A 21,124-nucleotide genomic window follows, 5' to 3' on the forward strand; every position below is an offset into this window, starting at 1 on the left:
AGGGAAAGTTATATAGACAACAAAAATATGCACAACAAAAACGATTTTAGGAAGCATTTGACTGAAGTACAATGTGTGGCATGGCGCCGTGCTATCCAAATAATCCGCTTTGTTTATTAGAAAGCGGAAGTGAAGAACATTACTTTCGGTGGTGCTGTGTACAATGATGCAGTTTGGTGCATAAAATCATGTATACAAATAATACATTCAATATATAATAACAGTAATAATCAATTAATTTATTAATGATAATATAATTGAAATAAGATATAATAGAATTTAAAAAACTTAAAATAAAACATAAGAGGGGGTGATGGCAGCTCATAGCTCATAATCATCCATATCAAACAGTGTGTCTATGTGTCCGCATAAGTAGAATTGGGCTTCTCGCAAGTAGGTTGTAAAAGGAAATTACAATTTGTGCTGGTCTAGATTGGCATGGTGGTCGCAGGACTCCAAAGAGGGCAATGAGTGGGTCCAAGCTCATTGGGAAGCCGAGGACTTGTTTTAAAAATTCCAATGCAAAAGTCATTACGTTTGGGACAAGACCAAAACATACTGTATGTAAGTTAACAACCAGTGACTGCTTACATCTGTTGCAAGAGTCTGGACTTTAATGTTTATTGTAAAGATATTTGACTTTTTCATCTTTTTATACTATAGTATTTTCAGTTGTTTTGTGCACTATTTTTCAACATAACCATAACTTCAATATTTGAATTGAAAATTTGTTTTTCAAAAATCGCATTCAATGATTAATCGAAGAAGAAGAAAAAAGAAATCAACAGATTCACCTAAAATAAAATAATCATTGGTGGCAGCCTTAATCAAATTTGAAACGTGGGCCATTTTCTTCAATGTCTTGAAGGTGTGAACTTGCTGCCTGATCAAGAAAGTGCTATCAGAGATCTGTAGAACATGAAGTTACATCCACTCACATTCTCTAACTTACATTAATCATCTCTTAAAACATTTGTATAAAAAGGGCATTGCAACAAAATTTCTGTCATACCTGGAATAAACATTATCACTATTAGATTGTCTTGCTACTTTTGCTTATACAGTGGAACCTTGGTTTTCGAACGCCTTTCAGTTTGGACAAATCGATGTTCGACCAAAATTTGAGAAATTCTTGCTTCGCTGTTCGGTCAAAAAATCGGAGTTCGAACGCCGGTACGCTAGGGTGCGATGCTGAGCGGCGTACGGGTGTTTTAGCCCCTAATTATGCCTCCGAAGAAGGTCCGTGCACGCAGGACAGGTGAAAAAAAAACAAGTTGTTCGTCCAACTATTGCCTTTAAGAAAGACATTAATAGCTAAATATGAAAGAGGTGTACGAATTTCCGATCTTGCTAGTGAATACAGCATGGCTAAATCTACTATCAGTATGATAGTAAAGAATAAGGAGGCTCTGAAATCGAGTGATACGGCTAAGGAAGTTAGCGCTATAAGCAAGCAACTGCCGCAAGTTTTGGAAGAGGTTGAAAAACTTTTGATGATTTTTCTCTCCCCACCGTCCACCACAAAGGTAAGAAATCCTATTCATAATCCTTTTTTTAAATTTTTACACGTTCATGTTAGCGTAATCTTTCGTACGGAAGATTACGCTAATGCGAACGTACGATTAGCCTGGGATAGCTTCATGTTTATGTTCTTGCTAAACATTCAGGGTGTTGGAACGGATTAAAACAATTTTACAGAACTTTTAATGGGAAAACTGATTTTCCGTGATCGATCAAATTGGTTTTCGAAAAGGGTTCTGGAACGGAATATGGTCGAGAACCGAGGTTCCACTGTACCGTTTTACCCTTAAGACAAATATGTCAGTCAAAGCCCGTAGGGAAGATGTAAAGGTTTTCTACAGCCCCTGAGATGATCTTGATACATTATTGTATTATACAACAGGAACAGTGTTCCCTCTAAGCTGCGCGCGTGCGCAATTGCGCACTGCTCGCACATTCTCAGCGCACAAGAAAATCTAGCCAGCGCATAAAAATGAGGGCTCAAAATTACTTATTAAGAAGCGACTTAAGTCAAAGTTACAGTGCATGAAGGTAAAAATACACGGCTTCCCCTGACGTTGTGTCCTAAATGCGGTATTTTGAAGTTGAACAAAGTTGAGTAAAGTTAGTAGAGTATGTCGAGAACCGGCTTCTTCGGCTCGGCTCACTAAAAAGGAACCGGCTCTTTCGGGTCCTAAACGGCTCTTCAGGTTGTTTTTCCTTCTTTAATCCCAACATGACCAAATATTAAGTCGAATTATTCACAAAATAACTTAAAGGGGGAATGTAACAAAAAAGAAAAAAAATACCAAAATGAAAAAGTAGTGAAAAGCTGAGAAAAAAAGAAACAAAAGGAAGAGAAAAAAGAATGAAAAATTTAGAAAAAAAGCCAGAAAAAAAGAAAAGAAAGAAATGTAGGAAAAAAGTAAATGGAGAAAAAAAAGAAAAAAGTAACAGCTCGGAAAAAATAAACAAAATGAGATTTTTTTTAAAAGAATTTTTTTTAAAAAGTAGAAAAAAAAACACAGAAAAAAAGAATAAAAAGTTTGTGTTGCATTCGAATAATTTCCAATTATATCAAGTGAATCTTGTTGCCAACATTGTACTTGCACTAAAAAATGTGATTAAATACAGGTCTGTATCATACGACCGACTAAATAAGCCCCAAAAAATGTTATTATTATGCGACAAAATATATCAGGAAATAAAAAGAAATGGATTTCTTGTGAAAGAATTGTAAGAACAAACGACGTCTGTTGGCCGTACAACCTTTGCAATCGTACATGAGTCAATTCATTCAAAAGAGAAAAATAATTTTGTATTGCCGAAAACTCAGCAAAATGTAACTTGATGTCAAGTTTTGGACATGTCTGATAATTAATTATCTTGCCACACTTGGGATTATGGTGGCTTACTGTTGTTTCAAGCGTTTCTCACCGACTTTGTGTGGACGCTCAGACCCGTGAAAAATTACAGGGAACATTCAACAGGAAGTGTTTCATATTTCTTTTCATTGTACGATATGTCTCCTCAAACAAAGTGTACTTTATGCCTAATAGATTTGCACTTTTATTTCAATCCAATTTAAATAAAATAAAATGTTTTAGTGCGCGCAATGATAAGTATTGCAATTCTTTTTTCATGGAACTTAATGTAGCCTACTTTTGATAAAATAAAAACCCTAGACTAACGATGGTGTCAGATTAGTAGCAATTAGCGTCACGTAGGGCAGAATCGAGCATCAATCTTCTCAATTAAAAACATTTGAAATATGAAAATAGATGCACATAATACACTGCAAAAATAGTTATTTTAACGAGAACATATTATGCTTTAGTATTGGAATTTTAATCGATTCAGGGGCCACTAGCTGCGACGAGCACACCATTAACTAGCATTGAAATCTAACAGTCAAATCAAAACATTGGAAAAATAAAAATTAATGCAATGCAAATAAATCATGTTTTATTTCTTAAGTATTATTTTTCTTTAGCTGTTGTCAGCCTGGACAGATCACAGGTTTAGCTTTATCGATTAGCTGTTCTCAATTAATTTCTAGCATTGTTGAGTTGTGGCTTGCTGCACCTAGCACAACATTGCCAACTAGCATTAACAGTTTCTTTTATTTCCAAAAGGTTTGATTGATTTGGTTGATAGGTTGATTCGATCAGACTGGCCCACGGTTGTAGTCGAAGTATTTAATGTTTAATTGTTAAATTAAAAAAATACTGCAAAGGGCAATGGGCAAGGCATCAATTGACATCCAAGCTAAATGTGAAAGAAAAATGTACAATATTATTTGTCTATTTGATTAAGATGTCTTTTTCATCACGGTTAATCAAATATATCATGTAAACCCAAAGCACAATAGTAATTTACATAGGTATCAAATAATTAGAAACATAAGATGCACTACATTTTACTGATATGCAAACTAAAGGTTAACTATTTAAATATCCTGTATGCTTTAAGTTTGAGAAATATGTGGCATGATATTGTATGGGAATCACTCCTTAGGTAGGAGCAACATAGAAACATGCTTCTCCATATCTTAGTAATATGATTTTGGAGCAGTCATACAAGTGAGCATGTGACATCAGAAGAGATTACAAGAAAAATATGCAGACGACATTATTCGATCACTGGAGCTGAATTAAAATACCGTAGGCCCATTCCCAGTGCCGTCAAGAATTAAAACCCCATTTCTGAATTCTATGTTTTTTTGTGCATATTTATCGCTCACAAAAAGGTTTTAGATCATCAAACTAGTTTTAATATCACACAGGGTTAGGGTTAGGGTTAGGGTTAACAGCCAAAGGAAATACAAAATGCAGTTTCGAAATGCTGATTGCATTTATATTAAGGCACAATAAAAATCAAAACCTATCTTGCCTCATGTGAAAAAGTAATTGCAACGCCCCTTGTTAAATCGCAAAGACTAACCAAAGTTTTGGGAACAAGTTCAATTCACAGGCCACACCCAAAGTAGTTTGCCACCACTTGTGTTAAATCAAGAAATTACTTAAATTGAATCAGTTGGAAAAACTGAAGTACACTAAAAAAAATCTCAAAAACACAATTGAGATGCCAAGATCCGAAGAAATTAAAAAAGAGTGATGGATATCTATCAGTCAATAAAAGGTCACAAAACCATTTCCAAGGCCGTAGGGCTCCAGCGGCTCACTGTCAGAGCAATTTTCCACAAATGGAGTAAACTGGTAACAGTGGTAAACCATGATGGAATAATGAATTGTGGTGTTTCACAGAAGATCTTGAAGGAGAAAGTCCGGCCATCAGTTTGTGCCATAAAACTCAAGCGCTATTTGATCATGCAAACGCACAACGATCCAAAACACACCAGAAAATCCACCTCTGAACGGCTCAAAAAACTGAAATGAATGTTCTGGAGTGGCCAAGTTCAATTCTGGATTTAAATCTAAATTGAGATGCTGTGCTGTGACCTTAAACGAGCAGTTCATGCAAGAAAAGCCTTCAATATGGCAGATTTAAAACAGTTTTGCAAAGAAGAGTGGGCCAACTTTTTCCACAGCATTGTGAAAAAGCATGACCAATTATCGCAGCCAAAGGTGTCCCCAACAGTGCTGCTGTTACAGAAGCAAAATACAGCATTGCTCATGCAAGTCATACATTGGACTGAATTTGACATGTGGTGGAATGAATGCAAACTGAGGGACTCAGTTAATGCTGCCCATGTGACTACAGTAAATGTGAGCAACTATGAGGGCCAAATACATTCTGAGCAATTTAACAGTAAAAATCCTGAGATGAAAGGAATGATCTACTTCCATTAAATATATACATATATATATATATATATATATTATATATATAAAATGTTAAAAGGCAAGTGTGTATTTTTCGGTGCCTCCTAGTGGTAAGAAAAATCTATCTACCTACCCTAGTCATATCCCTCGAGAAAGGTGACAGACAGCAAGACAAACACATACACAAAAAAAGTAGCAAAAAACACAAAAAAATGACCATGGCCAGCCCAAATGCCCAAACACCCAATCCAGTTAAGCACCTCGGCACCCAAGTTGGTCATGCTTTCGTCCCTCCAGATGAAAAAGGACACAAGAAAGCGGCCATGTCACTAGGATTAGGGTGACACAACACACCCCTTTGTTCAACAGCAGGGCCCGGCAGCTTTCACTGGTTTACCCCTGCTGCATCATACAGGAGCCCTACCCATTCTGTAGAACGCGTCCAAACATCCCACTATCCTTTCACAACACCAACAAGAGCTCGAGGTTCCACTATATTTAGACCTATTTCATGCAGTGCACTCATAACACCATCCATCCACGTCATATCGCAGCCTTCCTCTTGGCCTTCTTCTATTTACTTCTGCTCTGTAGATCCTCTTCACCATTCGCTCCTCATCCATCCTCTCCATTTGTCCAAACCAACCATGTACTCTCTTATCCACACGCTTGCCGAGTTCCGCTACTTCTCCAGGTCTGTCTCTCACGGTTTCATTTCTCAATTTATCCTATCTTGTCACTCCCAACATAGTCCTCAAACAATTCATCTCAAAAACATTTTCATACCTTTCAACCTCCACGGCTCCATGCCCTTACAAACTGTCGTATTTTCCCTTACAAAATACAAAATAATCTTACACCATATTCTTTTATTCAAAAGTGTTTATGTAGTTTAACATGTTATATTGTACATGTGTTTCGATCAGGGAGCCAATTTTGAGAGAAAACTGATCGAAGAGCTTCTAGAGATGGCTGGGGTGCAGAAATCCCATACGACTCCGTACCACCCCATGGGAAATGGTATCGCAGAACGATTTAACCGAACATTGGGAGATATGATCAGAACCCTTCCCCCTCAGCCCAAAGCAAAGTGGCCACAAATGCTGCAGCAGCTCACCTTCTGCTATAACTGCACAGAGCATGAGACAACAGGGTTTGCACCGTTCTACCTAGTGTTTGGTAGGATCCCTCGTCTCCCTGTCGATGTCATGTTTCAACATGCTAGTACCAAAGATGCTGTTGTCAGCTACTCTGATTTTGTAACCCATCTGAAGAAGGATCTAAATGAAGCTGCTCAGATTGTACGGAGGAATACTCTCAGAGAACAGACTCGCCATGTCAAGCTGTACAACCGTAGGGCCAAAGGATCACCCCTCGTCGTGGGAGACCGGGTGTTGATCGCCAACAGAGGTGTCCCAGGGAAATGCAAGGTTGCAGATAAGTGGGAGTCGACCCCGTATGAAGTCATATCAGTCAAGCCTGATCTCAATGTCTTTACAGACTTTATAGTCAAGGATTGCCTGACGGGCAAAGAGAAGGTAGTTCACAGGAATGTGCTGCTCTCTCTTAGCTTCTTGCACTCAGGGTGTGACGCTGCTACACATGGAAGTGAAGTATGTCCTGATTTACCTGACGCGGTCGAAGGCAGTGATGTCCGTACAGTAAACTGGGTGATACAGTCAGGTGAAGAGCAAGTTCATTCAGAGATGGAGGATAACTCACTAGACAGCAGATCTGATGTCCAGTCTGACTCTCTCACAGTCGATACATATAGTCAAGGAAGTCAGCACATCCCCGAACAAGATGATGATCATACTGCAAGTGACAATACGGAAAGCCCACCTCGGTGCTCTGAAAACATGATCCCTTTGGATATGGGCCCACCAGACACTGTCCTCCCAGACGAGACCCCATTGAACACTGACCAGCCGGACACTGTCTCCCCTGATACTGACTGTTTAGACTTGACTGACCCTCAAGCTCAGGTTATTTGTACTCAACCTAGCCGTTATGATCTTAGGGTCCGCCAGTCCATCAGGCCTCAGTTTGTAGGTGACAACTCTGTGTCCGCAATATCTGCTAGTTCCTTGTTTAGGTTCTTTAGAGATGCACTTTCAGTTTGAGTAACAAAGCTTGAGCAAGAAACAAGAATTGTGCCTATGTGAGCACTTGAAACAACAGGAACAATGTTTTATATTTCAGAGATGTAACAGACATCTTTGAGTCTGTGCTTAGTTAGGAGTTTGATCGCCTCCTTTCTTTCCACACTCCTTTTTGGGAGAGTTTTAGAACTGACATGCACTTCAGTTTGTTCCTTGTAATACTGTACCAGTTTGCACTTTTGCATGTGATTTTTTTCTGTTTAGTGTAGCACTCCCATATTTAGCAGAATTTCAGGTGGGTGTATGTAACGGGTGTAATAATAACTTTTGTTTTATTGAAATTCCTGCTGAAATATGTGTATAGTTTTTGGTAAGTGTCCTGCAAGGATGAGTCCAACAGTGCCACCTGCTGGTATGGGGTGGAGTTTGGTTTTGGCTTCTGACATGTGACCGGGAGGCGAGGTTTGTTGGCAGTTTTCAGAGGGAACTGCTACTGAGATCAAAGAGATCAAAGCCAGCAGAAAAGCTAATGTTGTGACTCATTCATTTGCAGAAACTGTAATAATAAAAACCTCATCATCCAGTCCAGCGTGAATGTGGATCTTTGGTGGGACAAGTACACCGCGGTTACATTGATCATTTCATTTTTCATTTCATATATAGTTAATTAACATTTTGTTGTGAGATACTGAGTTGCTCGACATGAAGTTTATTATAAAAAGTTAAAAAATTAAGAAGCTTGGACGTTCACTGTAGAAGGAAAACATACATGCAAATATAATTAAGTAAAATAATAAATTTTCTTTTTCAAATTATTAATTATTTTTCTGCATTAACTTATTGTTGGTAATATACTGATTAAATGGATAACCACAAACCTGTCTTTTTTCATTTTCTCCTTTTATACTTCCTTTTTTTCTTAACTTCTTTATACAACATAATAATTCGTAATATAAAGCATCAAAGCAAGTGAGCCATTTGAGAGCCGGTTCTCTTTAATGAGTTGAGCCGAAAAAGCCGGTTCTCTAAAAAGAGACGAACTTCCTTCCACTACACAACTACCACATGGCATCTGATGTTTTTTAAGACCACATGTATTTCAAATATACTCAATCGACCCCGCCTGTTGTTTTGAGATCAGAATGATCTTAAAATGCATAATATACGTACTTTGTACGGCAAAAACAAACAGGTTGACATGTATGCATTTTATTTGCTTCTCAAATCTGCAATCGGGCTTAAAGTCTCTGCACCATACGACACAATCACACTATCATACAGTCCTCTCTTAACATCCATACTCTTACTCATCACTCTCCTCAGAGCACCCAAAACCTTGCTTTGTTGATTCACTTTGTGCAATACCTCGCACCCAATTTCACCAACGGCATCCACATCGCAACCAAAGTACCTAAAGCTTTCAACTTTTTCAAGCATCTGTCCATTTAATCTCATTTCCAACGCCATGCACACTCCATCATGCCAAAACTTTATCACCAAACTCTTCCCAACATTCACACATAGCGTACGCTTTTTGTGCTGACCTGTCAATTAATGAATAGGGTTAGGTTCCCTCAGTAGTAATTTTAGGTATTGCAGCTACAGTTTATAACTTCCTGTAGTCTGAATGAACCACTTCGTGTTGTAACCAGCCATGTTGGAGGCAGTCTGTATGTTCTCCATCTGAATTTCAGATGGCGCGAAGTTTGTTTATTGTTGTTGTGTAAAATTATTTAAAGTACAACTCTCTGCCCAAAGCATCGCCTTGGTAGAATGGAACCAACTATGTTCTTGCTGTAAACTGTTGTTATAGTTGTTTTATATCGTGCTGAATGTGGTAAAAAAAACGCTATCTTTAAATTTAAAAAAGATCATTTATAGGTGTTAACTATGCTAATATATTCAAGATGGCTGCGCATGGATGCATGCTTGCGGCTCGTAGCTCTCCAGCTAATCTTCTATTTATTGCCGTTCTCTTGTCTTTTTTGCTTTCACTTTTGGACACATGTGTGGCCAAAAACACTTACAGTAGGGACGAACTTATTCGGTTGGGTGAGCGTCTAAATTTCGACTTTTCGGGCACTTTTTATACCGCCCATGATATACCGAGTGAACTTCAAAGAGACCCGGGATCCTTGTGGACAGCTATTCCTCTTAATAAACGACGCCGACGGTGCCGTAAAGAAAGGAAACAGAAGCGTGGTTGCCGTGCAGGTAGATGTGTGAAGCGTGTGAAGTCCAAGCAGCAAGATGGACGCGAGGATGGACGCGAGGATGTAACTAATTCCACCATTCATTCCTCGCCGGACAACCGACGCTTTAAACTCAGCGCTCACGAGCGGCCACAACGCCGGGAGCTTTTGAAGATCTCGACAAAGACTACAAAGAGTTCAGCTAAGTCAAATGATTCAGCAAAGCTGAAATTTGGTCTGTTAAATATTAGATCGCTAGCTCCAAAAGCTTTACTTGTTGATAACATTATTTGTGATTATAAACTTAACTGTATGGGTCTTTGTGAAACGTGGTTGCGCCCGGATGAGTATTTAGCGCTAAATTATGCCTCTCCCCCAGACTACGAGAGTAGTCATTTAGCGCGCACGTTGAAAAGGGGTGGTGGTGTTGCGCTAATCTCTGAAAAATCGCTCAAATTTAATCCACGTACCTCTAATAATTACAAAACGTTTGAGGCTCTTGTGATGCGGTCCTCTCTATTGTCAATTGACGTAATAACTATCTATCGTGCACCTGGGCCATACACAACTTTCTTAGACGAATTTGCTGAACTTTTGTCTGAACTAGTAACCTATGCAGACAAAATGATAATTATGGGAGACTTTAACATTCATATGAACTCCCCACACAGTTCACTTACTATTGCGTTTAGTTCTCTAATTGATGCATTTGGTTTTAATCAATTGGTTGATTTGCCAACCCATAAAAATGGGAACACGCTAGACTTGATTCTGACTCGAGGAGTTTTAACCTCAAACATTATGGTGTTACCGTGTACTACCGTTATCTCTGATCATTATCTAGTGACATTTGAGGTGCTAACTAAATGTAGTGTTAAAAAAGCTGAGGGATTTAGCGGACGCAACATAAGCACTGGCACAGTTTCTGCGCTCTTTGAACTCCTTCCTGGAGCAGTTGCGTCCTTTCCTAAATACAATGGCTCGATTGACTCACTCATGAATGAGTTCAATACCACCCTGACTAGTGTGCTGGATTCAATAGCGCCCATAAAACTAAAATCACGTCCTAAAAGACGCACACCTTGGTTTACTGATGAAACTAGAACCCTTAAAAAAGAATGCAGGAAATGGGAGAGAAAATGGCGCGCTACCAAGCTTGAGGTTTTCCATAAAACCTGGTGTGACAGCTTGTTAAAGTATAAAGCGGCCCTTGCCTCTGCAAAATCGGCCTACCTTTCGAAGGTGATTGCATCTCAAAAGAACAACCCCAAAGCCCTTTTTGACACTGTAGCATCCCTTACAAGGCAACAGACTACCGCAGATAGTTCGACACACTCTGCTCAGGACTTAATGGTCTTCTTCACTAAGAAGATTCAATGCATACAGGAAGAAATTGCAAAAGATATTGTCAGTACCACACGTATTAAAGGACTGAAATTTACAGATGCACGACAGGGTGGCTGCCCTGGGAAAATGGCCGGTTTTAGTGAACTGTCACTTGATGATCTCAAACAAGTGGTGAATGCGGCCAAACCGACAACTTGCCAGTTCGACCCGCTCCCAGGTTCACTTATTAAAAGTCTTTTTAGCGTCCTTGGGCCTTCAGTTCTAAATATTATAAATACATCACTCTCCTCAGGTGTAGTTCCAGCAGCTTTTAAGTCCGCCGTTATTAAACCCACACTGAAACGACCCAACCTTGATCCAGAAATCTTAAGTAATTACAGACCTGTGTCAAACCTACCTTTCCTCTCTAAAGTACTCGAAAGAGTAGTGGCACAGCAGCTGAATGATTTCATATCTGAGAATAACCTTTTTGAATCCATGCAATCAGGATTCAGGGCTAACCACTCTACTGAGACAGCTCTGATCAAGGTAACAAATGATCTCCTAATGTCAATGGATTCTGGGGCATCATCACTTTTGCTGCTGCTGGATCTTAGTGCTGCTTTTGACACAGTGCGCCACAATATCCTACTAGAACGGTTGGAAAAATGGATTGGTCTCTCAGGAACCGTCCTCTCGTGGTTCAGATCCTACCTCTCAGATAGGACGCACTGTGTTAAATATGGTGAAACGACATCTGAGCCCTTTAATGTTACCTGCGGTGTTCCGCAGGGTTCAGTGCTCGGCCCCCTACTTTTCAACATTTACATGCTTCCATTAGGTGATATTATTCGCAAGTACAATATCAGCTTCCACTGCTATGCAGACGACACTCAACTATATCTTCCGTTGGAGGAATCTTCCATACTAAACTGTGGAAATTTGGAGGCCTGTCTCACTGAGATAAAAGAGTGGATGTCACTCAATTTCTTGCGTCTTAACTCTGAAAAGACCGAAATGTTAGTCATTGGTCCTTCTAAATGCCGTGACTTATTCTCAAAAACTGCTGTGAACATTGACAAATGTCACATCACACAGAGTGACTCAGTTAAAAATTTAGGGGTCATATTTGACCCTGATCTATCCTTTGAGATGCATGTAAAGCAAATTACTAGAACTGCCTTCTTCCATCTTCGCAACATTGCTAAAATCCGTTCAATACTGTCTCAGTCTGATGCGGAAACAATAATTCATGCATTTGTTACCTCCCGTCTCGATTACTGTAATGCACTACTCTCCGGTCTCCCGAAGTCCAGAATCAAGTCTCTTCAGCTAGTACAAAATGCCGCAGCGAGGCTTTTAACTAGGACAAAAAAGTACGATCACATAACACCGATTTTGGCTAACCTGCATTGGCTCCCAGTTAGCCAAAAGATGTGACTTCAAAGTTCTCTTAGTATTGTACAAAATCATACATGGACTTGCTCCCTCTTATCTTTCAGATCTGATCTGCCACTATGTCCCGGTCCGAAGCCTACGATCTGAGAGTGCTGGTCTTCTGATGACCCCGAGAGCAAAGAAGTCTTCTGCTGGTTCGAGAGCGTTCTCCATCCGGGCACCGGTGCTGTGGAATGCTCTTCCCCCTGAGATCCGATCTGCAACCTCAGTGGAAATGTTTAAATCTAAACTTAAAACTCACTTCTACTCCATTGCATACGAATAACCTACTCCTCTTGTCGGTTGAAAATAGTTTGTGTAATATAGTGTATCAATCTGTGAAGCCCTTTGAGACTCTTCGTGATTTAGGGCTATACAAATAAAAATGACTTGACTTGACTTGACTTTAACAATGCTAGTTAAATTGTTGAGGCATTTGGCCTTGAGTTAAGCTTCATTTGCATGATACTTAGTGTGCATACTTACTGTCACTTTGTAAATACTCTACTTAAAAAAGATGCTAGAGGTTTAATATTGTTTTAATTACCCCATTACCCTACCTGATTTAGAACGTTGTTTGAGTTGATAACTGTAAAAGAAGTTAGTGAATATAAGGAAAATTAGATTGTAGCTCGTGTAAGTCTTGTATTTCATTTGACATTTTGTATTCTGTATCTTTTGCGCTTCAGTTTTACAATTCATTAAGACCAGAAGATTTCAGTAAAGCTTTCCACCTGGAATCAAGCCTCGGTCTTTATTGTGGTTCGGTATCTGTCGTCAATACCCCAGACGTATTATCCAGGACAGAATACCTATCACACACTCTTCCAAACTCCATTACCAACCTTCTCAATTTTTCCTCAGAATCAGCCACAAGCACTATGTCATCTGCCACACCGTTCCACTGTTATCCATCATCTCTGTCTCACAACAGTCAACACAGGTAACCACTCGTCTCACTCCCCACTCTTACACATGCTCTGCTGTTCATATAAAAACTCTTCAATGCTTCCAACAACTTTCCATCCACTCCATACATGACTATCACCTGCCACAACGCCTCTCTTTTGAGTCTGTCATATGCCTTTTCAAGTCCATGAAAGCCAAACAAGCATCCTTACCTTTTGCTAAATATTTCTCACACACCTTTCTTACTGCAAACACCCGATCCACACATCCTCTTCTTTTCCTGAAACCACTCTGCTCCTCCATCACCACCTCATCTGTTCTTCCTCTCACTCTCTTAATCAAGAGCTTACCCAGTACAGAGAACAAACTGATCCCTCTCAAATTGCCTTATTCATACTTATCACCTTTACCCTTATAGAACGGCTCCACGCATGCACTACACCAGGGAAGGCCAACCCGGGGCTCGTGAGCCGCATGCGGCTCTTAAACTAGGTTAATGTGGCTCTTTAGGAGCTGTAACATGACATGCATCAAAAATGTTGTCATTTGCCTTCCCTACAGCTAGATGGCACACCGACAATGTAAGCCTGTTTGAGTGACGTCAAACGAGCGACGAGAAATTGTTTGTTTGACAAAACGTATTGTAGTCAATTTACCGTATTTTCCGCACTATAAGGCGCACATAAAATCTGATTTTTTTTTTTAAAAGCTGACTATGCGCCTTATAATCCGGTGCGCCTTATATATGGATCAATATTGAATTACAAGGTCTCGCAACTAAGAGAAGCAGCCATCGACTCCATTTTTCGGGTAGAAGAAAAAGTGTGCTGTGCATACTGGGAAATATTAAACAACAATTCTCTTTTGCGTTTGTATAAAGACCCTGAAATGGCTCCTATTAAGAGACCTGCTTATAACGCAGAGTTTAACCTCAAGGCGATCAGTCACGCAGTAGAACACGGAAATAGAGCAGCAGCGAGAGAGTTCAACATTAATGAATCGATGGCCAAGTAAGGAAGACTAAACAAAGTGTCCGTGGCAATAAAGCGAGATGGCCACAGTTAGAGGACACACTTGAACAGTGGGTTGTTGAACAAAGAGCAGCAAGTAGAAGTGTCAGTACAATAACCATTCGAATGAAGGCAACAGCGCTGGCACGGGAACTTAACATTAAAGAATTCAGAGGTGGTCCTACTTGGTGTGTGTTTACGTTTTACGTTTTACATTTTACAGTTATTATGTTTTTGCTTTATTGTTATTGTTTTGCACTTGTTGTTTTTGCAGATTACGAGTGTCACTATTTTGCGATTGCACTAACGTTTAATTTACCATAACAGTATCAGACGTTTTTTTGCGTGTTGACTAAATGGAGGAAAAGTAAAATGTTATGCCTTGCTGTTGTTCAAAGATGTTAAAGATGTGTCACGAAAATGCTTTACCTCAGAGAAAATAATAAAACAGCTGTTTATTCATTTTGGGAGTGAATGAAGATTGTGGAAAGCTTGTTTGTTATCTATTAATAAAGTTTGACTGACCTATCTGACTATTTTGTTGACATTCCCATTAGCGCGGCACCATCTAATGGTTGCATAACGTAACTACATCCTCTACTGTAGCCAAGTCAAGTTAAGTCACATTTATTTATATAGCCCTTAATTACAAAAATGTCTCGAAGGACTGCACAGGATTACAATTACAAAATTGCACAATTACCTGATCTTAAACCAGCATGCACTTATAGCACCTTATAACACGGTGCGCCTTATATTGAGGAAAATACGGTACGTGAAATTACCTCTTGAAATGCCTGGTAAAAAAAGCACAGCCAAACGAAAATATGAAGATGAATACAGGACGTTTTTGCCACAGTGGGAGAGTTTATATTTTTTTATTGAACGTAATGGCAAGCCTGCTTTATATGTGGCGCAGCATTAGCACATTTCAAAGCTTCAAATCTTCAGCGTCACTTTAGCTCACTCCACCCCAACATCGAACAGGAATTTCCAAGAGGGACTGAACGTTGTAAAAAAAAAAAAAAAAAAAAAGTTGTTAACTATGAAAAGTAAGGCAGAAAAACAATCCCGTCCCTCGCACGCTATCTTCAAGGAAACTTAATCGTCTGCCAAGAGTATCTTCAAGGAAACTTAATCGTCTGCCAAGAGTATCTTCAAAACGATGTCAACCCGACCTTTTCCCACAACTGTAAGCAAGTCTTTCTAAATTTCTACATGTATGCACGTCTATTCTACATTTCTACATGTATGCAAATCTATTCTACAAATGCAAGTGTATTTACCACAACAGTATCTATGAATTAACTCCTTTGAAAGTTCCACAGAATTTAGAACAGCTGAAGTTCTGCTGGGAAAGTCGGGTGAAACCCCATTGTCACGACCAAAAACACTGGCATACTGATCATTTAATATACGGACATTGTCAGCATTATCTGTAGCAACGGTACCGTCAGATGCCTTCAGGTTGGGAATAGATGCCCTAGAAATTAGTTTACGGTTGATGTATGAAAAGAATTTACGAGTATTATTAGCCTCTAAAACTTTATTTTCCTCAGCCACCCTTTCCCGCCTGATGGCCCTCCGCAGTTCCCTTGAAGCATCTTGATAACTTTCCAAGTATGCCAACTGATGACGTTTATAAAGCTTGTGAATAAACTGCTTTCGCCTATGCAATTCAGCTATATCACGGTTGACGTGAGGTGTAACAGCAACTGAGGGTACGTATACAGATATCAAAGTGTAAACAACAGATTTAAATATTGCCCACATTTCTTCAATATTCCCACAATTATCAAATAAGAGGTACCAGTTGACACTAGACAGAAAGTATCTCATGCCATGTAGATCACAGTCTATTAAATTTATGTAGTTCTGAGCAGCGGTGTCTTTTTTAAGAGCCAGGTTAAGTTGGAAAGTAACAGAATCGTGATCACTGGTAGAGAAACTCGGCCCAACGTCAATGTTTTTAATCAGATATCTGTCAGTGGAAAACACAAGGTCTAATACGTTGGACCCCCTGGTTGGTTTATCGACATGCTGAAAGAAACCTGCATTTGAAACCAAGTTTTTAAACATTGAAGTTAGATTAGTATCAGAATTTTGAAGAAAACTGTGGTGAAGGTCAGGAAAGTTAAAATCACCCATAAGTAGAATTTGCAATTTAGTATCAAAAATAGAATTCAGATGTTCGAACATAGTGATGTTGGCCTGAAAAGAGCTCAGACCAGAGCGATATACAAGCACTATTCTCAGCTTCACCCCAGAAATAAGAATATCACATCTCAATAACTCAATTCTATCGAATTAATAATTAGCGACAGAAAACACAGTTATACCATGAGAAACCATGAGCAAAACTCCTCCATGTTGGGCATTTTTACGGTCAGTTCTAATGGACTGATATTTCTCTATAGTTGGCCCTGTGTCACCAGCGGAGTACAAAGTTTCTGTAATTGCCAAAATATCAGGGGTGTAGAAATTGATGTACGAGACCAAGTCATCTGCCTTAGAAGTCAAACATTGGGCATTAATGAGATGAATCAAGGGGCTGTTCAATAAAGGCGAAGGCGACCTTAGGCATTTCCCGGCTCGACAATAATTTTCCCGTCCCGTATAATAATGTTTACTTCACCTTTGTCCCGACTGCGCTTAAGTTCGTCCTGTAGTTCCCTGTCGCGTTCCCTTTCTTTTGGTGTCATATCTGGACGAACAAATCCAGAAGACAACGTCGGGAAGGGACTTTTCACCCGATTGAATCCACGGAGAAACGCCAGCCTTGATCTTGTATTCCGGAATCTGATCTTCACAATCCTAGGTTTACCATCATTCTTCAGCCTTCTATCACGAAAAACTTCCAGAATGTCCTGTTTCTCTACTCCCGGGACTGCTTCGGCGACTTCCTGAAAGAGCTGGGTATCCTGGACAGCTTCCCCATTTTCTCGATGTGTCTTTGCTCCAACCACCACGAGATTATGCTTCCTAGCCTCCTTTGCTAGCATTTCCTCTTAGGCTAGTCGACATTCTGGCAACTTCTGGCATCATCTGCGTCATGATCTCTCGGACCAAAGTTGGTACCATGGCCTTCACGGTTTCACGGACAGTGGAGACCAAATCAGCAGAGTTCAGGGCACCGCACGGCCCAGACGACCCGCATAGAGGCACCGGAGTGCTATCCACGTAGGTGAACACCGTTCCAGAGCTACTCAGAGAGGCGTAAGAATCCTTATCATCAGCGGATAAGCCGGGGACGCAGGACTTGCAGATGTAAGTAGCTTGCTTATCTTGTATCGCGAGGCTTAGGTCCTGAACTGACAGTCCAGAGCACTCATAGTGTATATAGTGTTTGCAGTGACTGCACTGGATCATTGCTCCATGGTCTACGGCACCGCAAAAACATGGTTTAGAAACTGCCTTTCTAGGCGCCATATCAAATAAATCAAAAACTTAGTTCAATTATTGAGTAAAACAAAACAAAAACTTCGACTCGACTTCAAAATATGGCATTTAGGACCCGCCGCATTTTCGCGCGCTTGCGTGCCACTTCCGCTTCCGTCACTCCCACCTCCGTCACTCCTATTAGGGCCCCAAATGTTGGTTTTTTTTGGGGGGGATAGAATGGTACTACTTGCTATAGAGATTTGACTATCCGTATAGGTCAGAAAAGTATAATATCAGACACAATTCCAGTAATGTTTATTAATAGTAGAATCAGATTAAGTTTTAATGATGACATATTGCCAAGGCATTAGATATAAAATAACATTATTATTCTTTTTTTGTTCTAAAGGGACATCGTGTATTATTTACCTAGTGGTTAAAAAAAAGTCATTTGAAAAAACGTTGATTTGAATAATAAGCAAAAATACATGAACTATGATATAAACATGCTTTTTTCAGTTGCACTGCACTTTACAGCAACATCAGCAGTCAAATAACACACATGTTTCCTTTAAGGGGAAATATAATTGAAGGTATTTGCAATGCTTAAGTGGCATGTCAATTGTGGCCCTACCAATTAACTTTGATTTGCAAAAAAACAGCCAACGGTAATGATTCATGCCCTGGATTTCCTTCCTGCCACTTGCAAATCAGCAATAGACCAAGGGTTTCCAACATTGTGCCAGCAGGCACCAGGGTGCCCCCTCAGGACAGCTGAGGTGCCTGCAGACCTGTTCTGAAAATAGGTCACCAGTGCTGGGTAATTGTGATTTTCTAGTAAAATGATTTTTTTTTGTGGTTAACTAACCCTACATCCAATAATTAAAATTGTTATAACATAGTAACAACAAAGTAACAACATAGTAGAACAAGTTGTCATTTAAGAAATGCATATCAAACTAATCCTTTTTGCTAATAAGTAACAGAAAGTACCTTTTAGCTTGAAAATGTTTGAGACAACTGCAAGACTGCTCCTTAGTTTAAGTGTGTTAAAAGGAGGCGCAACCTTTGAAAAAAACAGAAAATGCAGGATACAGAGTCCAAAGGGCAGTGGTAAACTGTTTTAATCAAACACTTGTTGCTATGTCAACAGGGTTTGTACACCTTTCACATGGCCAATTTTGAGCACTTTTGAAGGAATTTCAAGGACAAATTTTAAATTTCTCTAATACAATTAAAAGAAGAAATCCAGTGTGAATCAGGTATTTTGCAGATTCACAAACATGTCTGGGATTTTACATATGTGTGAATTTATCAAGACATGATTTTTAGATGTTGAGTAAACCGCAAATATATTTGTGAGTCTGAACAATATGTGTGTAAATGTCCCCCCATATAGGGTTTGGGTAAAATTTTAATTACTTCTAGCTTCCAATTTCAGTTGCAGGAAGTTCTTCCCATTACAATTTACCACTGGTAAACGCTACAATAACTTGTTGCATGGGCCATAATGAATGTCCATGAACGACATGTAATCCTTGCACTAATACACATTTCATATTTCCCTGCTTAGGTGCAGCATGCAGCTGTTCTCTTGGGCACAACTCGCAGGGGGCGATGTCGCTTCATAGGACAATGCAATACAAAGTAATGCAAGGTGACGTTAATCATGCAGGAAGAAATGCAATAGAAAAGGAAGGCCACCAGAGAGCAATGTTTGCCTCATTCTTAAGCAGACTTGTGAAAAACGGCAACAATTCGAGTTGTGCATTTGCTTTACAGATTTATTCTTAATATTAGTTTGCATTCTGTTAATCATGCAGGAAGAAATGCAATAGAAAAGGAAGGCCACCAGAGAGCAATGTTTGCCTCATTTTTAAGCAGACTTGTGAAAAATGGCAACAATTCAAATTGTGCATTTGCTTTACAGATTCATTCTTAGGCTGAGTCCCATTCTTCGCACTTTCACTCGCTATGTGCCCTAGTCACTCGGTTTGCGCGTTCACGTGAAAATGGGGTGTGTCCCGATACTCTCAAGTCCGAGGCAGAAGTGACCTCAAACCATGTCGTAACCACTTCAAGACCGAGGGGGCTCCCTACCTCACTTGGCGGCGAAGTGACTACCCAGAAGTCTTTGCGAATTCTCAATATCAACAAACATGCCCGGAAAGGAACCGCACAAATGTAAGTAGTTTTCCACAACCACGCATGTATTTGCAACAAAATGTATTGAGATATCTTAGTTAGACGTAAATGCAATAGAAAATTGTATTTTCGCGTTAAAACATGAACATTGCAAAATCGCTACTTTACGAAGTGCACAAATCTACCAAGGGAGCTGCCAAAAAATAATCTTCACGCTACAAACTGTAAAGTAGGATAACTGTGCAGAAAATCACGGTTCAGCCCATCCCTGTTTGTATCTTAAACGAGTCGTGCTTTTACATCTACATGGCCAGTCGCTAAAGGAGCATAGTCAGAATAACGTTCTGGACATACGCGCTTGTTAACTGCACACAATTTCGGGTGTCGTGTTTTATTTACAATATGATTATTTCATGTGAGATCAGAATGCATTAGTTTTCATCATGCATTATGAGTAATGTTTCCGAATTTCACGTGGAAATACAGTTGAAACAAATTACTATCACAGTCCACTGCCTTCTCTGTAAACACATATTAAGTAAACTAATTACCTTCTCAAAATGTTGTCCAAATGTGGAGTCAATTCTAAAGCATATGTGATGCTGGCCAATAGAAGGCTCTTACAGCCATAAGAATAACATGTCAATTTTGTGTATCTATTCACTATCAAATAATTATCCAGAACACATCCTATAATTTCTCACATCAACTTGTTGAGCATCCTATACACAGTTGTTTTTGTGCAATACACAAGCATTAAGTAATTCTTGTTTTTTCCACCCAACCTAAAGGCCAATGTAGAACGTCCCGTGGAAGAGCTGGCCACCATCACAGCTACCACGCCATCCACACCGACGGGCACGTCGTTGGCATCTTCTAATCCGGCGCCAAACCCCAAATCACCCAGAAAAAAAAGGAAGCACGATACACTCCTTGACTTTTTGAAAGCGGAGTCTGCCGGAGTGAGGAAAATGCTCGAGGAAACTGTGGCCAAAACTGAGCGGTTCCAGTCCTTTTTGGGAAGCTCGTGGACAAATTTCCAGAACAGTGACATCCCTGCAATGTTTCCCTTTGTTTTATAAAAGGAAAATATTTTATTTTATTAAGAACTCAATGAAGTTCCAGTTTGTGTTTTCCAGCTTTATGGAAGTATTGGTATATTTTTGTTACAATTTGTGACATATTATTTATTTACTATTATGTATTTCGGCCCAATGTGATTTTGTTTTTCTGAAAGTAAACTATTATTTAAACTGGAGTGATTTGTAGTTGTTTTCTGTCCAACAGTCACATAGTTCACACACAGTATCTCACATCATTACGAAATAAACCACCAA

General features: G+C 39.6%; 1 protein-coding gene and 1 long non-coding RNA gene across 2 annotated transcripts in view; one reads left to right on the plus strand and one right to left on the minus strand.

Moving 5' to 3' along the window:
* Nucleotides 1-21,124, minus strand: part of uvrag (UV radiation resistance associated gene) — a 112,244-nt gene that overhangs the window by 88,181 nt on the left and 2,939 nt on the right. The window lies entirely within an intron of this gene.
* On the plus strand, nucleotides 19,583-21,045 carry LOC148349873 (uncharacterized). Its single transcript, XR_015847409.1, has 2 exons — nucleotides 19,583-19,826; nucleotides 20,579-21,045. It is a non-coding gene; the product is annotated as an uncharacterized LOC148349873 (long non-coding RNA).

This window comes from Urocampus carinirostris, chromosome 17, assembly GCF_059441175.1.
Source record: "Urocampus carinirostris isolate Australia breed hairy pipefish chromosome 17, RoL_Ucar_1.0, whole genome shotgun sequence".
Taxonomy (NCBI): domain Eukaryota; kingdom Metazoa; phylum Chordata; class Actinopteri; order Syngnathiformes; family Syngnathidae; genus Urocampus; species Urocampus carinirostris.